The 18,927-nt window shown below is 46.1% G+C and overlaps 1 protein-coding gene across 2 annotated transcripts in view; it reads right to left on the reverse strand.

Moving 5' to 3' along the window:
- Positions 1 to 18,927, reverse strand: part of GNA11 (G protein subunit alpha 11) — a 178,677-nt gene that overhangs the window by 60,589 nt on the left and 99,161 nt on the right. The gene's annotated exons all lie outside the window — the stretch shown is intronic.

The following is an 18,927-nucleotide window of genomic DNA, read 5'->3' on the forward strand; positions in this document are numbered from 1 at the left end:
GACTGCCAGCGATGCCGACAGCGGCGATGGCTGTTCTGTACAGAGAAAGGAACGGAAGTCGCTCCCCTCTCTGTAACCCCGGAAACTATGAGTAATTAGTCACTTACAGTTCGGCCCCTTTGTTTACCCGGGCCACCGGTTGCCAGGAAAGCAGCCGATGTGTAAAGAGAAAGGATTTAAAAAAAGAAGAAGAAGAAAAGAAGGATTTAAGGTACCCCTGTCTCACTGTGCTTACGTACAAATGCAAACACATACGTTACTCTCGCACATAAAACAGTGATCGCACCACACGTGAGGTATTGTCCGACAAGTTCACCGACACAGCAGCAGGAAACTTGTGTCAGGGAGGAACTTAGAGGTAGATAAGCAGAGAGCTTGTCTATTCACAGTATAGCTCTGCATGTTCCTTTGACTATTGGGGGGGGGGGGGGTGCCTTTCCTCCAATCAACTCACACACAGCGTTAGCCCAGACTCCACACACACTGCTGAAACAGGAAAGATTTGAGACATGAGCTGCACTTTCCAAAGAATGTAGAAAGGGCAAGACAGCAGATACACAGATTAAACAAATCTCCCTACATAAGTTTTACATGTATATCATCTGAGGCTGTTCACTTCACAGAGTATAGGAGGGGTTTACAACGACTTTAACCTCTTCCGGACCACCCCATGTACATTTATTGCAGCGGGGGTGGCCTGTTTGTGCAACATCACATACCAGTACATGTATGTGATTTCGCTCTTCCTGGTCTGGGGGGCGCACAAGTCTAGCTCCTACTGTGATTGGACACAGTGAGGGTCAATCAGCGGGTCCAGTGGACCCAATATCCAACAGGACATGCCGATCGTTCCGAAGGCAGACAGCGGCAGTCTGCCTATGTAAGCAATGCAGGTCGCCGTTCTGTGACAGGAGAAGAGAGATTGTGTGTTTGTGCTAAGCAGGGACACATCTCGGTCTTCTTACAGTACAAGCACTCCCCCCCAGTCCGAAAGCACTCCCTAGGGACAAATGTAGCCCTTTGATTGCCACTGTTAACCCCTTCCCTGCCAGTGTTAGTAGTGTTGCAGTGCATATTTTTTAGCACTAATCACTGTATTGGTGTCACTGGTCCCCCAAAAAAGTGTAAAATGTGTCACTTAGTGTCCGATTTGTCTGCCGCAGTGTCTCAGTCCTGCTAAGTCACTGATTGCCGCTGTTACTAGTAAAAAAAAAAAAAATAAAAAAAAAAAAAAGAAGGATTTCATACCCAATTTATCTCCGTCCATGGGCAAGGCTGCCATCTGAGTGACAGTGGACCACTTTAGCAAGATGGCCCATTTTGTGGAATTATTCAAGCTGCCTTTTGTCAAACAACTCTATACTCTTTTCATACTAGAAATTGTCAGGCTCCATGGCATTTCAGCAAACTTTCTGACTGAAGATCTCAATTCATCTCTTGTTCTTGGAAGGCCTTCTGTCCTCAGTTGTTAATTGACCTATTTGTCTATTCTGCATATCTCCTGAAAAGAGAACACACTAACCAGACACAAGAAGGCTTTCTCTACTGCTTCATCTCTGACAAACAAAAGCTACATGCAGACTGGGCTCGAAAAAAAAACACCAGTTCTTTATATAGAGTGTTTTTGTACAGGTTTAGGCTCGTTTTAGGAGTATATTTAGCGTTTTTTTCTGCCAGAAAACTCTTTGCTGCCTCTATACACCGAGCCTAAAATATGCCTCTAAATGTTCTAATGTGCATGGACAGATAGGATAACATTGAGCTGCTTTTACTGGCAAAACACAACTCCGGTAGAAGCAACCAGTGTGCATGGACCCTGAATGGGACTCTTTTCACCCATGGGCAGAATTGCTATTACTATCTGACACTCTTCTGGGGTTTGCCCTTCCTTTGTGTTTATGGCCTCCAACTCATGACCTAATCCCCGTCTTCCCTCAATTCTAATTTCCTAGAGGTCAACAATAAGGATGGGCTTTATGTTCGGATCAAACATGAGTTAGATTTGAACATTGGCTGTTCGCCCGTTCACCAAACAATTTGGGGTGTTTGCGGCACATTCGAAAGCCGCAGAACACCCTTTAAAAGTCTATGGGAGAAATCAAAAGTGCTAATTTTAAAGACTTATATGCAAGGTATTGTCATAAAAGGTGTCTGGGGACCTGGGTCCTGCCCCAGGGGATATGTATCAATGCAAAAAAAAAAAAGAAGTTTTAAAAACGTCAGTGCGTGGGGGTCTCCCTAAATTCCATACCAGGCCCTTCAGGTCTTCATGGATTTTAAGAGGAACCCCACGGCCCAAAAAAAATATATGCCGTGGGGTCCCCCCAAAAATCCATACCAGACCCTTATCCGAGCATGCAACCTGGCAGGCCGCAAGAAAAGAGGGGGGACGAGAGAGCGCACCTCCACCTCCTGAACCCTACAAGGCCACATGCCCTCAACATTGGGAGGGTGCTTTGGGGTAGCGGCCCCCCTCATCCCCACATCCCTTGCCCGGTAGTTGTGGGGGTCTGGGGGGGGGGCTTATCAGAATCTGGAAGCCCCTTTAACAAGGGGACCCCTAGATGGCGCCCCCCGTGTGAATTGGTAATGGGGTACAAATGCACCCCTACCATTTCACAAAGAGTGTCAAAAAGGTTAAAAAAAGACAAGAGACGGTTTTTCCTTTATTAGTTTCTTCTTCTTCCTAGTTTTCTTCTTTCCCCGCTTCTTCCATCTCCTTTTTTCTGGTCTTCCTTCGGTGTTCTTATTCTTCCTCCATCATCTTCTTCCCGCGCTTCTTCCTTTGGTCTTCTCGTCCGGCATCTTCCTCCGGCTTCTTCTCCGAACGATCCACCTCAGTGGGAGTCTTCTGCTGTGTGACGCTTCTGTTGAGGTGACAGTTATATAATGGAGGGCGGGGCCACCCGGTGACACCCACCCCCTTTGGCAACACGGGGAAAGCCATAGGGAAGTCTCAGTGCATCAGAGGGGGCAGGGTCACCGGGTGGCCCCGCCATCCGTTATATAAGAACTGTCACCTTAACAGAAGGTTCACACAGCGGAAGACCCACTGAGGCAGATCGTACAGAGGATGAAGCGGAGAAGAAGCTGGAGGAAGATGCTGGACGAGAAGACCAAAAGGTGAAGCGGGAGAAGAATAAGAACACCAAAGGAAGAATAAACGAATAAAGGACTTGTCAAAAACCATCTCGTGTCTTTTTAACTTTTGGCACATTTTTTGTGAAATGGTAGGGGTACATTTGCGCCCCATTACCAATTCACACGGCGGGGGGGGGGCTAGGATCTGTGGGTCCTCTTGTTAAAGGGGGCTTCCAGATTACGATAAGCCCCTCGCTGCAGACCCCCACAACCACCGGGCAAGGGCTGTAGCGATGAGACTTTTCTGCCCATCAACATGGGGACAAGGTGCCCCAAAGCACCCTCCCAATATTGAGGGCATGTGGCCTGATGCGGTACCGGGGTGGGCACTCTTGTCCCCTCTTTTCCTGCGGCCTGGCAGGTTGCATGCTCGGATAAGGGTCTGGTATGGATTTTTGGTGGGGCCCCACGCCATATTTTTAAAAAATTTGGGCGCGGGGTTCCCCTTAAAATCCATACCAGAATTGAAGGGCCTGGTATGGAATTTAGTGAGACCCCCACGCATTTTTTTTTAAATTTTGTTTCAGGGATCCTATGCCGTTTTTATCAATGAACTTTTATGCGCATTGCCAGACCGACAATTAAGACGGCGCTAGCGATAGTACTTTTAAATGACTTTTTCCTTTAGAAATGTCATTTTGCACTCACGGTTCAGATCATTTTTCTGAACAAAAAAAAAAAAAAAAGATAGATATATATATATATATATATATATATATATATATATATATAGATATAGATATATATATATATATATATCCCCCCACTGTAATAGCCACAATTCCCCCACTGTAATATCCACAGACATCTTCCCATTGTATACAGTATAGGAAGACTTGGGTTTAATCTTACCTTACCAGAATTGTTGGGCTCATCCCTAGTCAACAAGCTTGAGGACCAATGTTCAGCTACTCTCACCTTCAAGGTTAGTGATTTGACATGGCTATACATCTACAATTGCTCTCTCTCTCTGGCTTTAGACTTGTGATTTGCGTTCTGCTTTCTGGATCCTGCAGTCACACCTTGCCTTGTCTTAGATTGCTACTGTTACTTAATGCCTTGCCTTGCTTCTGACTAACTGTTCTACTGATTGCTGTCTACCCTAAACCTTACTTGGATAAAGAACCTCCCCACTGCCTGCTGCTAACCAGTCCTGACCACTGTACACTTGATAACCTACCAGCCACTTGTCCTCATCACGCCTATATATGGTACTGGCCTTGAACTATTTCATCATTAAGTCACCCGACACAGTACCTGAACTTTCTCTCTAGGGCCGGTTCACACTGCAGGCGAGGCGAGGCAACTCCGACTTGCCTTGCCGCGACCTGCAGCGACCTCAGCGGCAACTTGCAGATGACTTCTGTATAGAAGTCAATGCAAGTCGCCCCGAGGTCGCCCAAAAGTAGTACAGGAACCTTTTTTCTGAGTCGGAGCGACTCGAGTCGCTCCTCTCAGAACGGTTCCATTGTACAGAACGGGGGCGACTTGCGAGAGCGAGGTGAGGCGAGTCGTGTCGCCTCGCATCGCCCGCTGTGTGAACCGGTGTTCTGCCCAATTGAGTCCGACCATCGATATGTGTCCGTTCCGTACTGCGCATGCGCAGTACGGAGCAGACGAAGCTTCGGAAAATCTCCGAAGCTGAACGGCGCCTGCGCCGTGAGTGGAGGAGGTAGCCCCACTATCCAAGCGGACATAGGGTTTAGAATTTTAGAGGGCCCCTCGCGGGCGAGCTTCGCTCGCCACGCTTCGGGCTCGGCCTCGCTGCGCTCGGCTCTTTTTTATTCTAACTCTATGTCCACTTGGATAGTGGGGATAGAACCTGGACTCACGGCGCAGGCGCCGTTCGTCCTCGGCAATTTTCGGAATCTGTGCTCCTGTGTACTGCGCATGCGCAGTACGCAGAGGACAGCATCTGATGGAGGACCCTATTTTACAAGACACCGGCTCTAAGGGTTGCTGTCCCAGTCCTGTAGGCATTCGAAGTACTGGCAGACATATTAGCCTTATGTCACAAGCCCTCAATACTGCAATACTCAATACTGCAAAACGTTTGATGTCATTGAATAGGAACTCATTTGGAAGGTAGGTACTCAGGAAATTTGGTATGGCCCAAAATGTATTAAAAAAGGTTCAGATTATATATTATATTATATACTCCCCCCCCCCCCCCCCATGACTTAGCTTTATTTTCACTGCCAACTGAGCACCTTGCTACAACCATCAAATGCCTAATATTAGGAGCTATGCCAGGTCCAATAGGGAAGGCAAAAAGACCCTGTTATGCAGATGCCACCAGACCAGACTGCTTAACCTGTCACGCACAAAGCTTTTAAACCTTCACAAAGGAAGTTCTACAACACCCAAGTGATTTCAGATGAAGACCAAGTCAGAACACAACTTACAAATTGACTTCTTGGTTCAGAATGACCATTTGTAGGTCTCTCCCCTAACCAAGGCCAAAAGACAGAGCGGGAGGCTGAAAAAGGACTGAGTGGGTAGAAGATGCTTGGGGTACTGATTAAAGCGTAGTTTCACCCATTTGAAAGCCAGCAGCTCCGAAAAGCGTCCCAATGAAGATGTAAGACCATTTAGAAGAAGGGTTTGTACTGCATTTATACAGAAACCTGACCCTCTTAAGGGAAAGTCATCTGCGTGTTCTACAATGGGGATGCCAGCAAATCATGTGGATGGTGGACATCAGGGTCAGGAAAGTGGTAAGATGCAGTTGAAGGAGATGCCAAAACACAAAGATTTATCCTGTGAGCTACAGGAGAATGACCTGAGTCCTCAAATGCTGAGGAGGTAAACTACCCAAGGACTTGAAGAGTGGGGTGAACCTTCACACAGAGGGGCCCATCAGAGGGCTTAGCTGATTTCTGGCTTTGAGCTATATGGCCTGAGTAGGAGGTAAGCTTTAAGTCAGGCATGTCCAAAGTCCAGCCCGCGGGCCAATTGCGGCCCGGTTTTGAACAGCCCGCCTGGTTATTTGGACATGCATATCTTTTGTGGCCCCCGACGATCTCCCAGCGCCGGGGCCACAAAAGATATATATGCTTCGGAAGGTACAGGGAGGACAGGACCGAGCGCCGTACACAGGAGAATTTCCTGTTTACGGGCGGCCTCTGTAATAGGAAGTCCTTCTCCTGCACTGCCATTGGACGACTGTTCTGTCCATCAAAGGAGGCGGGACTTTCTATTAAAGAAGCCGCCGTGTAAACAGGAGATTCTCCTTTGGCGCTCGTCAGTGCGTTCCTGGCAATGGTGCTGCGTTCCTGGCAATGGTGCTGCGTTCCTGGCAATGGTGCTACGTCCCTGGCAATGGGGAGTCGTCCCTGGCAATGGTGCTGCGTCCCTGGCAATGGTGCTGCGTCCCTGGCAATGGTGAGGCATTTGGGGAGGCATTCCTGGCAATGGTGCTGCGTCCCTGGCTATGGTGGGGGCATTCCTGGCTATGGTGGGGGCATTCCTGGCTATGGTGGGGGGGGGCATTCCTTGCTATGGTGGGGGGGGGGCATTCCTTGCTATGGGGGGGGGCATTCCTTGCTATGGGGGGGGGGCATTCCTTGCTATGGGGGGGGGGCATTCCTTGCTATGGGGGGGGGGCATTCCTTGCTATGGGGGGGGGGGGCATTCCTTGCTATGGGGGGGGGGGCATTCCTTGCTATGGTTGGGGCATTCCTGGCTGTGGTGGGTGTGTTCCTGGCAAAGGTGGGTCTGCAGATGTGCACTGATTAGGCTGCATTGGTGGGCACTGACCATTATTTTGCTTCACAGTTCTTTATTTAAACATTTTTTTTTCCTGAAACTTCCCTCTTAAAGTGAAGGTGTGTGTTATACGCCAATTAATACAGTATGTACAAATACGCCCAAGCTCATTTCTTCCCACACACAGCCACAAAGGCAAGAGAATTCTTGTTGGGCAGTGTATTAGAGCTCGAACGAACACACTTAGACCGAATTTTAACGATTCAAAAGAATGTCAGGCAAAATGGTCGGCCCTCGCGCATGTTCACTTCATCAAATCCAGCCCTCTTTGAAAAAAGTTTGGACACCCCTGCTTTAAGTGTCTAAATGTTCTTACTGCTGAAGGGTGAGATTGCTCTACCCCCTCCATAATGCTCATGCATTAAAGTGATTGTAAACGATCACTTTGTATAACAACCCATTCAGTTTAAAATAGAAGGCAAAACATTTTTGAAGCTTCCCAAGGAATGGTTGTGCAGCAGGGACATGTCAAGGACAAGTCTGATCATTGGAGGAGAATGTACCGCGTTCCGAGCATAGCTAGAGAACTGACCACGTGTTCCCCTGCTTAGTGTGGTTAGTTTTTATTAGGAGAGCAGAGAAACTTGCAGGAACACCAGTAATTTCACATAAAGGAAGCATACAAAGAACAGGATACCTTCTCATACAAGTACCTGGTGCAGCAGGCATATATCAGGAATATGAAGTTTTGGGGTAAAAAAAAAACACTTTAAGGCATGAACAGGGATGTGTGGTGTCAAGACCAAGTCCAAAAAGACTTCCTACAAAGGGTAACCGTGTCAGAAGCTCCTTGGGCACTGCATTAAGGTGAAAAAACTTCTGGCAGTGACCGCACACCCCCCCGTTTTACTTACCTGAGCCCTTTCATTCACTTGGCGGAGACTCGCTCTCTCTCTCTTGGGTAGATTGATAGCAGCACACCCAGTGGCTCCCGCCGGCTGTCAATCAAATCCAATGACACAGGCGCCGGGGCCAAGTCCGGCATTCGTGTCTACGGATACGTGTCTGCGGAGAAAAGCGTTTCTCCTAGGGGGTTATCTGAAAAGAGAAGGAACCGCGAGACCCCAGAAGTCGAGGATCATGGCCACTCTGTGCAAAACGAAATGCACAGTGGAGATAAAGTATGACGATTTTTATTTTTATTTTAAATGACAAAAACGAAGCCTTACAATCACTTTAACTGCCAGGTGGTAAACCTGTTAATTGGGATCATTGGCGCATCTATGATAGTTTATAAAATTGGCCTTCAAAAAAGGAAGACAAAGTGTAGCAGGAGCTGCAGCAGCAGGATGACGCTTCCCTCCAGGTTGAATGGCAAAAAAGTGCGCAAAGTACAGCACAGCTCTCCATCCAGCTAATGACATCAGAATATGGCCAACATTGCCCTTTGCCAGTAGATGACCAGCCATTCTCACTGCATTGAAAAAGCACCCCATAGTCACACACAAAAGTCTGAATGGCACCACAATGCAGTGCCTAGTCTAGCCACGCACATCCAGTTCAGTGGGGTCTGGGTACATCCTTGGGAGGCGGATATACAGTCCAAAAAAAAACATGCAGCATAGAGTTACGGGGCTGCTGAAGAGGATAATTTGCCAATGCTGACTGACAAGCAAATGGTGAGACACGGTGTAGAGTCAAAACGGTGTGTGTCGCAGGTTTTTTTTGTTATAAACATGAGGCAGCAGGAGCAAATTCAAAGAAGTGCATTCATCCCCTCAGCAAAAAAAATAACAGTTTTTGGATTTAAATACATTTTTTCGATTTTTTTTTTTCAGATTTTAATAAAATGCTTTTGGAGCAAAATATCTAAAGATCGTTTTCTATTTAAAGAAATACATTAATAATTGAGTTTATTCAGCATGAAATGGAGCTTAGTTATGTAGCATCAGGCTGTATATTCTGCGATAGTTAAATTTTTGGTAAACTCCTTAAATGAATTCAAGCTCTGCAAACTGAGTTAACATGCGCTGCATTGGTGCATTCACACAATTTCAAAGTAAAAACAAAACAAAAAAAATCCCAAAGTTCAGGAATATTCCTTTAACTCATTGTTTTGCAAATCCAAGTACACTACAAACAGTATGATGAAATCAGTTCCGCTATTACCGTTTTATTAACCTGATAGCTTATTATTCTAAATGCGACAGTATCTTTCAGGTCATGTCGGCCCGGTCATGACCTGAAAGATGCCGTCGGGCCGGTCCTACCTGCATTAAAAACCCACAGAAATTCAATCCCTGGAGGATAAAGTCGACGATTTGGAAAATCGCCTACACAGAAACAACCTGCGCCTGGTGGACCTACCAGAACAGGTCGAGGGTGCTGACCCGGTATCCTTTTCTTAGAATGCTGGTTCACCCAGGCATTTGGAAAGGATTGTTTATCCCCCTGCTTTTTACTGGAGCTCGCCCACAGAGTACCTGGCAGACTGTGTGTGTGTGTGTGTGTGTGTGTGTGTGTGTGTGTGTGTGTGTGTGTGTGTGTGTGTGTGTGTGTGTGTGTGTGTGTGTGTGTGTGTGTGTGTGTGTGTGTGTGTGTGTGTGTGTTCTCTCTCGCCCGCTCCCCCACCCAGTCCAGGATTGCAGACGTGAAGAAACCTATTTTTTCTATGTTAGCAATTGCTCACATCGGACTCTTTTTGGTCCCATTCCTAAAATCACATGCATCTCCTGGAATATCAGGGTGTTAAACTCAAAATTTAAAAGGGCTTCCCTATTCGATTTCCTTAAGGCACATGGGCCACATATACTGTGCTTACACATCTTATGGGATCCAAAATACTTGGGCCTTAAAAAAAAAAAAAAAAAAAAAAAAAAAAAAAAAAAAACACATTGGGTTACGCATCGGATACCACTCCACATATTCTAACTATGCCGGGGGGGTCCTCCATTCTCATAAAAAACGGTCTCCCTTCTTTCTGCGATTGCGTGGCCCTGGATCACAAGGGATTCTATATTTTTCTACAATGCACAATCCATGCCACGCCACTGCTGCTAGTAGTGGTGTATGCTCCCCCTCCGGTCACAGCTGCAGTCTTCACGGACTTGAGTACACAATTCTCCACCTTGCCAATGCTTCCTACCCTTGTGCTGGGAGACTAATTCAGTTTTGAACCCAAGTTTGGACAGATAAGCCCCTTCAGTATGAATCTAAACTGTTTAGTCGTGGGGCGTGGCTTGCGGCGGTTGGTGTAGGCAGCATGGAGAGAGAGCTCCGCCAAGACTCCGCTCTATAATCCTGACTAAGGCATCCAGATACACCCGTTTTGCCACCACAGCATACCAGAATGTTCCCCACACGTTCCCCGATCCAGCGGTACCTTCCTTGCCACGATCCGACGCACGGACATGTCCCGTAGCGGAGGTAAAGACCCCCTGCAGGCAGCAGAGCATGGTGGGCAAGATGGCGCCCGTTCACAGCGATCAGCTAAATAAGCAGCCATGAAAATGTTCAGTGGGGCTATAGGGAAGAGCACCCCTTCCAGGTTTCCCTCTCCTCTCCTGGACTCTGCAGAGCACAACAATGACCCTGACGCTCCCGAGCATGGCTGGCCTGATGCTCCGGAGCAGTGAGTACACTAGGCCCTGTCAGTAATGGCACAGTTACACCAGGCCAGGACACCTGCCCCAGAGCCAACCCTCAGACATATTCACTGCAGTTACCTCCTGTAAATATGTCCATCACCACACTGAACAAAGATCAAAGGGGTTAAGCAGGAATTACACCTAGTCAGACAGGACATGCAGAAGCTGCGGGACCGCACAGCTGCCCTTGAAGACAGAGTAAGCAATGTGGAAAATTATGTGGCACCATTACAGAGGGAAGTGCGTCATATGCAAATCGGCTATCACTGGTCGCTCAGCCTACTTAGAGGATATGGAAAACAGGCAAAGACGTAACAACGCGCAGTGGGCATACCCGAGAGGGCAGAGGGAAAGAACCTGGTGGCATTTATAGAGAACTGGCTGCTGGCCACCTTTGGCAAAGATACCTTCTCCCCCATGTTTGCGGTGGAGAGGGCCCACAAAGCCCCACCCAGGCTGCCCAAGCCTGACCCAGGCCAGAACCAAAGGCTTTATCAATTATGAAAATTGATAATACCCGCATATCATTTTATCCGGATTTCTCAGCAGAATTGCAATGCAAGAGGGCCAAGTTTACTGAAATTAAAAAGCGCCTCCCAAAATATGACGTCACATACGCCATGCTATAAACGGCCAAGCACAGAATCGCAGCAAATGGGGAGACGCAATTCTTTGACAAACCTGCCAATGCATCTCACTGGCTGGATTGAGCAGAGCATACCCTTCAGAAAGCTGCAACCTCCAGGTATTGACTATACTTTACCTAACGTTTTCATCCGATTTCTCCTTCAGATTTTTTTGCTGCTCCAGCTGCCATGCCCTTCCGGGTGGCAGGAATACGGAAATATGCCCACTTTCCCATTTTTCCTCCTGTAAGGCGGAAAGATACAAACTACCTTTGCTTTTATTACACGCCACTGATGATTTGGACTTGCAAGTCCCTTTGGATCAGCTGAACCGAGACACTGGGGCCCCTCCTTACAATAGCCCTGCGAGGACAAACCCAATGGAACTTTGCTTCTGCATTTTTGTCAGGATGCAAAACCTTTTTTCTCTTCCCCTTTTTTCTTTTTATTTATGTTTTGCTGTTACGTTGGAACCTTTTTTTTCTGGTTATTGAATGTTGCGTTTCCACTCTAGTCTGCATCCTGCTGGCAGCAGGAATTGTGCTATTTTTGCTCTCTTGAACACTGCTGACCCCTATAGAGAAATGCGTCTCAAGAATCACCGCTTGTATACTTCCCAATCCCCAGACTGGGTATACACATTTATTGTCTGCAATGGATGAAGGGAGGGGGGACTGCTTAATACGTACCTGTATTTGTATTGCCTCTGGACAGTTGTATACAAATTTGTCACTAGATGGCCACTGAAACTACTTTGGTGTCATGGAATGTGAGGGGGCTGGAGGATGGAGTGAAGAGAGTGGCTTTTTTCTCAACTATAAAATTGCATAAACCATCGGTGATGTGCTTGCAGGAAACCCACCTTCAGCCTGCTACTATTTCTACACTTAAAAATGGGTATCCCACTCAGTTTCACTCCACTCACACAGCTTACTCCAGAGGAGTCAGTATACTTATTTCACGACATGTACCCTTTCAGATACTGCACTCCCTGATTGACGATCAGGGAAGGTACATCTTTTTGCTCTGCAAACTGGCAGGTTTGACCTGTATTATTGCTAATATATATACGCCCCCACCCTTCTCGTTTGAAAGCCTGAATTGCCTAGCAAGATTCATAGCATTGCATCCAAACTTACCGGTATGGGCGCTGGGAGATTATAATAATGTTATGGACAAACACAGACAAATTTAAAGCTGGGATTAGTGGTAATCCTCCACGGGGGGGGGGGGGGGGGGGGGTCATGCCCTTGCCCCTTTGCTAGGTTCCTGATGGAAATCAATCAGGCTTGTAAGACGTGTGGCGGGACCTAAACCCCACGGTTCAATATTATTCCTGTTACTCGGTATCCTATAAATGTTCATCTAGAATTGATCTGTGTTTGGGAAATGGCCTGGCGCACTCTCACCACCTCGGTGGTGTATACGCAATATATCAGACCACTCTCTCGTGTGCGCAAGAGTCAACACTGTCCCCAGTCCCAGATGGAAGTTGTGGAAGGTAAGCACCTTTTGGCTTGCAATCTTCCCAGAGTCCAACCCATCTCCTGGGGCCCTTCGGGAGTTCCTGGAAATCAATCGAGGCTCAGCAACATCTGTAGTGATTTGGGATACCTTGAAGGCCCACTTGTGAGGGCTGATTATTAGGCAAATCACCTCCATTAAAACAAATACCAAAGAATGGGAGAACTTAGTGATGCAGGAGGCGGCCATGGCGGAGGAAAAATATATTTCTGACCCTTGCCCTGATTCAGAGCGTAAATGGCAAGAGGCACAGGTCCTATACAGACAGGTCTCCATCTAAGCTGCAAAAAACAAATGCTTCTTTCTCCAACAAAAATATTTAAATGAAAGGGAAAATACTGGTCATTTGCTTGCAGTGATTGCAAGAGCCCAGCAGGACAACACACACATTGAATCTATACGGAATGCAGCAGGAGACACGATCACAGATCAGAGTCGTGCCCCTGAGGTATTTTCTGACTTTTTCAGGGACCTATATACATCTAAAGTCCACCCCACAAATGAGGAACTGGACCAATTCCTGGACCAGTGCTCATTCCCGCACTTATCACATCAGAATGGGAACACTCTTAAGACACCAATAACTCTAGAGGAACTTTCCTTGGCAGTGGCACAACTGGCGAACAAGTCGCCAGGTGCAGACGACTTGCCCACTGAAATATACGAAAAGTACGGCGATGTCCTACTGCCCACTCTGCTAGCCACCTTGAATGATGCCCTTCGGGGGGGGGGGGGGGGGGGTTTACCCGCCTCCATGAATGAGGCTATCATTGTGGTCATCCCGAAGCCCGGTAAGGACCTTCTACAGCCTGACTCCAACCGACCCATTTCCTTTAATACAGATGTGAAGATTTTGGCTAGGGTACTGGCTAGTAGACTTTCGGGGGTGGTGGTGGACCTGGTGCATCCGGAGCAGTCCGACTTTATTCCCACATCATTGAACATCCGTAGACTATTTCTTAATGCCCAAATTCCAGTTGACAACTCCAAATAGAGCTGCTTTTTCCCCTCGACACTGCCAAAGCATTTGTCAGCATGGAATGGAAGTATTTGTGGGAGGTGCTACGTCGTTTTGGATTGGGAGATAAATTTATGTCTTGGGTACAGTTGTTATATACGGCCCCCACAGCAAGAGTCAGGATTAATGACACCCTCTCTGAGGCATTTCCTTTGTTTAGGGGCACACGGCAGGGGTGCCCACTGTCGCCCCTGCGGTTTGCCCTTGCGTTGGAACCTCTGGCAGCTAGAGTGAGGGAATCTCCTAATATTGTGGGTTTCCGCCACGCACATCATGAGGAAAAAAAATCTCACTATACGCTGATGACACATTGCTGTACTTGGGCGACACTGGCGAGTCCCTGAGAGCAGTCATGGAATGGATTGACCAATTCGTCAGTTGTCTGGCTTCGCCAATAACTGGCATAAGTCGGCTCTCTTACCATTAGACCCCTTGCTAATACCACTGTCGGCAGATCTTTCACACATACCAGTAGTTGCTCCTTTCAAATATTTGGGAGTAGTGGTGACTAAGGACTCTGGAGAATATATCACACTGAATCTAAAACCACTACTGCGTAAATTCCAACAAAAACAAGCAAGTTGGAGCAAGCTAACACTTTCGGTGACTGGGCGCGTAAACCTCACTAAGATGATCTGGGCACCACAGCTGCTGTATATCCTACATAACGCCCCGGTCTGGATACCGCAGTATTGGTTCTGGCGGATTGACTCACAATTCAGAGCCTTTATTTGGAAAGGTGGGGTGGCACTCAAAAAACTTACTACCTTACAATACCCAAAGGATCGGGGTTGCATGGCTGTACCGCATCCACAAATGTACTATTTTGCGGCCCAGCTACAACACTTTATGGGATGGGACCTAGCAACAAACAGGGACCCCTCAAGGAGACTATTAATAGGCCAGGACGAAGCCTATACAGCTCTGTCCCATATTCCCCAATATACCCTTTAATTCCCCCACAGCTCAACTGCTAAGGAAAATGTGCTAAGGGGTCAGGAGTACATTAGGAGTAACGGGATACATGCGTACCCCCATTTGGCGAAACCAAAATTATCTGGACCTGGCTAAGGTCCCCAAGCACCCAGTTTGGAAAAGGGCAGGGATAAGATTTATAGATCAGATCTTACAGGGAACCAGACTAAAGCCATACCATCTCCTATTGGTGGAATTTCCAGTCCTTGGGGCTCATCACTTCCAGTACATCCAATTAAAACATACAGTGAGAATGCAGAGCAGACAGTCTGACCTAAGTCTGGGCGACTCTGTAGTAAGTATTTCATAATGAGCTAGTATGCGGTGCATACTAGCTCATTATGCCTTTTCCTATGCAGGTGGCAAAAAAAATAAAAAAATAAAAACATTAGCGGGTATACAACCGCTTTATTTACGGGGGATATTATTGCAAAATGTAAAAAAATATGTTTTTTTCCAAAATTGACGTTCTTTGTTTATAGTGCAAAAAAAAAAAAAACACAGGGGTGATCAAATACCACCAAAAGAAAGCTCTATTTGTGGGGGAAAAAAAAGGGACATCAATTTTGTTTGGGAGCCACGTCGCACGACCGCGCAATTGATTAGTTAAAGCGACGCAGTGCCGGATCGCAAAAAGTGCTCTGGTCTTTGGCCAGCAAAATGGTCCGGGGCTTAAGTGGTTAATGAGACAATGTACAGGGTTAGGGACAATTGTAGACATGCACCACTCATTCAGGTTGAACTGGTGTCTTTATTCAACCTCATTAACTATGCAACTATGAAGAAGTCTGTGTACAGGAGATGCCCTCGCAATCTGACAGATTTGGAGTATGTTTGCAAAAAAGAGTGCAAGTCATGACGGCCAATGCCGATAGATTCATACCCAAAATGACTGAGTGCTGTAATAAAATCAAAAGGTGCTTCAACAAAAGTATTAGTGTAAAGGTGTGCACACTTATGCAACCATATTTTATTTTTCCTTCCTGCCACCTAAAAGATTACATTTTTTTTTTTTATTGCGTTGCACAGTTTAGGTGGAAAAAAGCTATGAAATAATTTGTCTTTTTTTACATTACAGAATCCTGACATTTTACCAGGATTGTGTAGACTTTTTATATCCACTGTAGGTGTCTGATTTATTTGCCTCAATATCGCAGTTCTACTATAAGTCGCTGATGCCGCCATTATTAGTAAAAATAAATAAAAATTCCAAAAATATATCCGCCTTATACCTGTGGCTAACCAGATGGTGGACCTTGTCTTGCAAGTCGCCCTAACTCATAAACCATCCTGGCAGTTGCAATAGCCACTAAAAAGACAACTTTCTGGGAAAGCGTCAACAAGGGAATCTCCCTTATGTTCTCAAACAGTGGCTTCTGAAATGCCGATAGCACCAGGTTCAGATCCCACGGGGGTGGTCAAACTGGAGGGACTACATGTCGAATCCCTTTTACATAGGTGCTTACCAATGAGTGAGTGAGACGCCAAGGGGCATTGGGGAAAAAAAAAAAGGCTGATATATGTCCCTTGATGGTGCTTAAGGCAAGTTCTGATCCACTCCTCACTGTAAAAAACAGCAGGATTCTGGAAACCGAATAAGTGCGCGGACGCCACCCCATCTCCTCACACATGGAGATGTAGCCCTTCTTCCGAGATTTCCGTGCCCTCAGAATAGTGGAAATTACCGAGTCCGACAGACCTAGGTCCTTTAGTACCTGGTGTTCAACAAGTCATGCTGTTAAAACCAGTGACTGTAGAGCAGGATGGAGTAACGGACCTTGCGATAGGAGGTCTTCTCGCATCGGCAACCGCCAAGGAGCATCCGCCACCAGGTGTACTAGGTCGACGTACCAGGGACGCCGTGGCCAATCTGGGGCAATAAGTACTACTGGAATCCCCTCGGCCTCCACTCTGTGTAGCAGACGTGGTAACAGTTTGAGCGGGGGAAAGGCATAAATCAGCCGATACTGCCCTCATGGAGCCACTAACGCATCTGACGTGTCCGCCCAGGGGTCTCTTGTCCTGGACACAAACCTCTGCACCTTTCGATTGAGCCGAGAGGCCAAGAGGCCCACGTCTGATGTGCCAAAGAAGCCTGAATACCTCCGGATGCAATGACCGTTCTCCTGGGTCCAGCATCTGGCGACTTAGGTAGTCCGCCTGCCAGTTTTCTACGCCCGGAATGTAAATGGCTGACAGGGCTGGTACGTGTCCCTCTGCCCACTGGAGGATGTGAGCGGCTTCCCGTGCTGCAGCTGAGCTCCTTGTTCCTCCTTAATGGTTGACAAATTCCTCCACTGTAGAGCTGTCCGACTGGATTCTGAACGGATGCCCCTGTAGCCTCGTTGACCATGTGGTGAGACATAGCCTGATCACCCCAACTTCAAGCACACTGATCGGCATCTGCGATCCCCCCGCGACCAAAGGCCCTGAGTCGACTGTACCCCCAGCACCCCAACCGGTCAGGCTAGCGTTTGTTGTGATCACCGTCCAATGGAGAGGAAGGAATGATCTCCCAGACCGAAGAGCCGGAGACCTCAGCCACCAGAGAAGAGAATCCCCGACTAACTGGCTCACCCGAATCTGACGATCCAGGGATAACGAAGATTTGTACCATTTGAACAGGATCTCCTTCTACAAGACTAGTGTGAAATTGGGCGTACGGTACCGCCTTGAAGGAGGCTACCACGAGGCTCAGAACTCACATGCAGAAGTGCAGCCAAGACCATCTGCGGTTCATCAACAATTGTTTTGCCAATTTTAAGACAGAACTGTAATATAATTATATGCTGGCCATACAAAAAGAGTCTTCCTTAAAAAAAAAAAAAAAAAAATTTTAAGAACATTCATTCTATTTTCTAATCGTTAGTGGGGTCAAATCGAGGTTCATTTTCAACTGCAGATTTCGATAGAATAGAAAACTTCTTGGTGAAAGGAATTTTCAGACAGTGTATGTGGGTTTCATTCAGAAATTACATTCATTTCAAAAACAGAAATGTTAAAAGCAAGTGAAAATTTCAAACATTCAACTAATGTACAAAGATTTTTTGTATGAATATTCTCATCTGAAAATTGATCCATGTAGCCAGCAAAAGGCACACACCCATGCAGTTTGCTTTTGATCGTGCGTTTTGATTTTTGCGCACGTGATTTTGCTGCGATTTGCGTTTTTTGCATTTTTTTGGCCAATTTGTTGTTGGGCAGATTTAAAAATAAAAAAAATGACATGCTTATCTGCAGCTTCTCCATTGAAGTATATTGAACCAAAAAAAAAAAAAAAAAAAGCACCATTTTGCATTAAAGTCCCTGACCCTTTCCAAATACGCAGCAGCTGAAAAAAAAAACAGATGTGAACTTGTCCCATAGGAAACGACGTAAATGAACTATAGTGCATTTCTGCAAAAAGCACCAAAAATAACAAAACAAAATAAAAAAAAAACAGTTGTGAACCAGGTCTCAAGCCCCATACACACTATTAGATTTTCTGCTGAGTTTTTCCTTCAGATTTACCAAAACCATATAATATGAGGACAAACCTTAGGAGTTTCAATGTGTATGCAATCACGCAGGCCCTTCTACTACATGGTTTTGGTAAATCTGAAGGAAAAACTCAACAGATAATCTGATAGTGTGTATGGGGCTTAAGACGTATAGTAACAAAATTGGGTTAACAAAAACTAAAAGTAGTCCTTTATAGTACAAAAAAAGAAAAAAGGCAGATAAAAACTACTATAAAAGGGTTAATTTTTTTTTACTGTGAAATATTTACAGTAGCGATTTGATCTTTTTGTACTATAAAGGGCTAATTTTAGTTTGTTTTTTTGTTTTTTTAAATCCAATGTTAGTGGCTGATCATTATGAAAATAGTAATCGATTAATTTCATAATCGATTTGTTGTTTCGGCCCTAGTATGTATGAGTGTTGCTCTCAGTGTTGCTAAACAAATAATCTGGGCAATTTGCCAAGCTTTCAACCACGTGTAAATGCAGGAAGTTTATATATAATATATAAATTTTAGCAGAGACCCTAGCGAATAAAATGGCAATTGCTGCAATATTTTACGTTACACTGTTTGCCCAGCAGTCTTTCAAATGCAATTGTTTGGGAAAAAATACACTTCAATAAATAAATAAAAAAGAAACAGTCAAGTCAGGACAATTTTTTTTTGTTTTAATGTGAAAGATGTTACGCCGCGAGAATTGTGAGAGAATTGCGATCTATCGCCTAAGCCCTAGTATGTATGAGTGTTAGGGACATTAGACTGTAAGCTCCGTGAGGGCAGGGACTG

The sequence above is a fragment of the Lithobates pipiens genome, unplaced genomic scaffold (genome assembly GCF_037356315.1).
Source record: "Lithobates pipiens isolate NorthernLeopardFrog02 unplaced genomic scaffold, aLitPip1_a1.2 Scaffold_13, whole genome shotgun sequence".
Taxonomy (NCBI): Eukaryota; Metazoa; Chordata; class Amphibia; order Anura; family Ranidae; genus Lithobates; species Lithobates pipiens.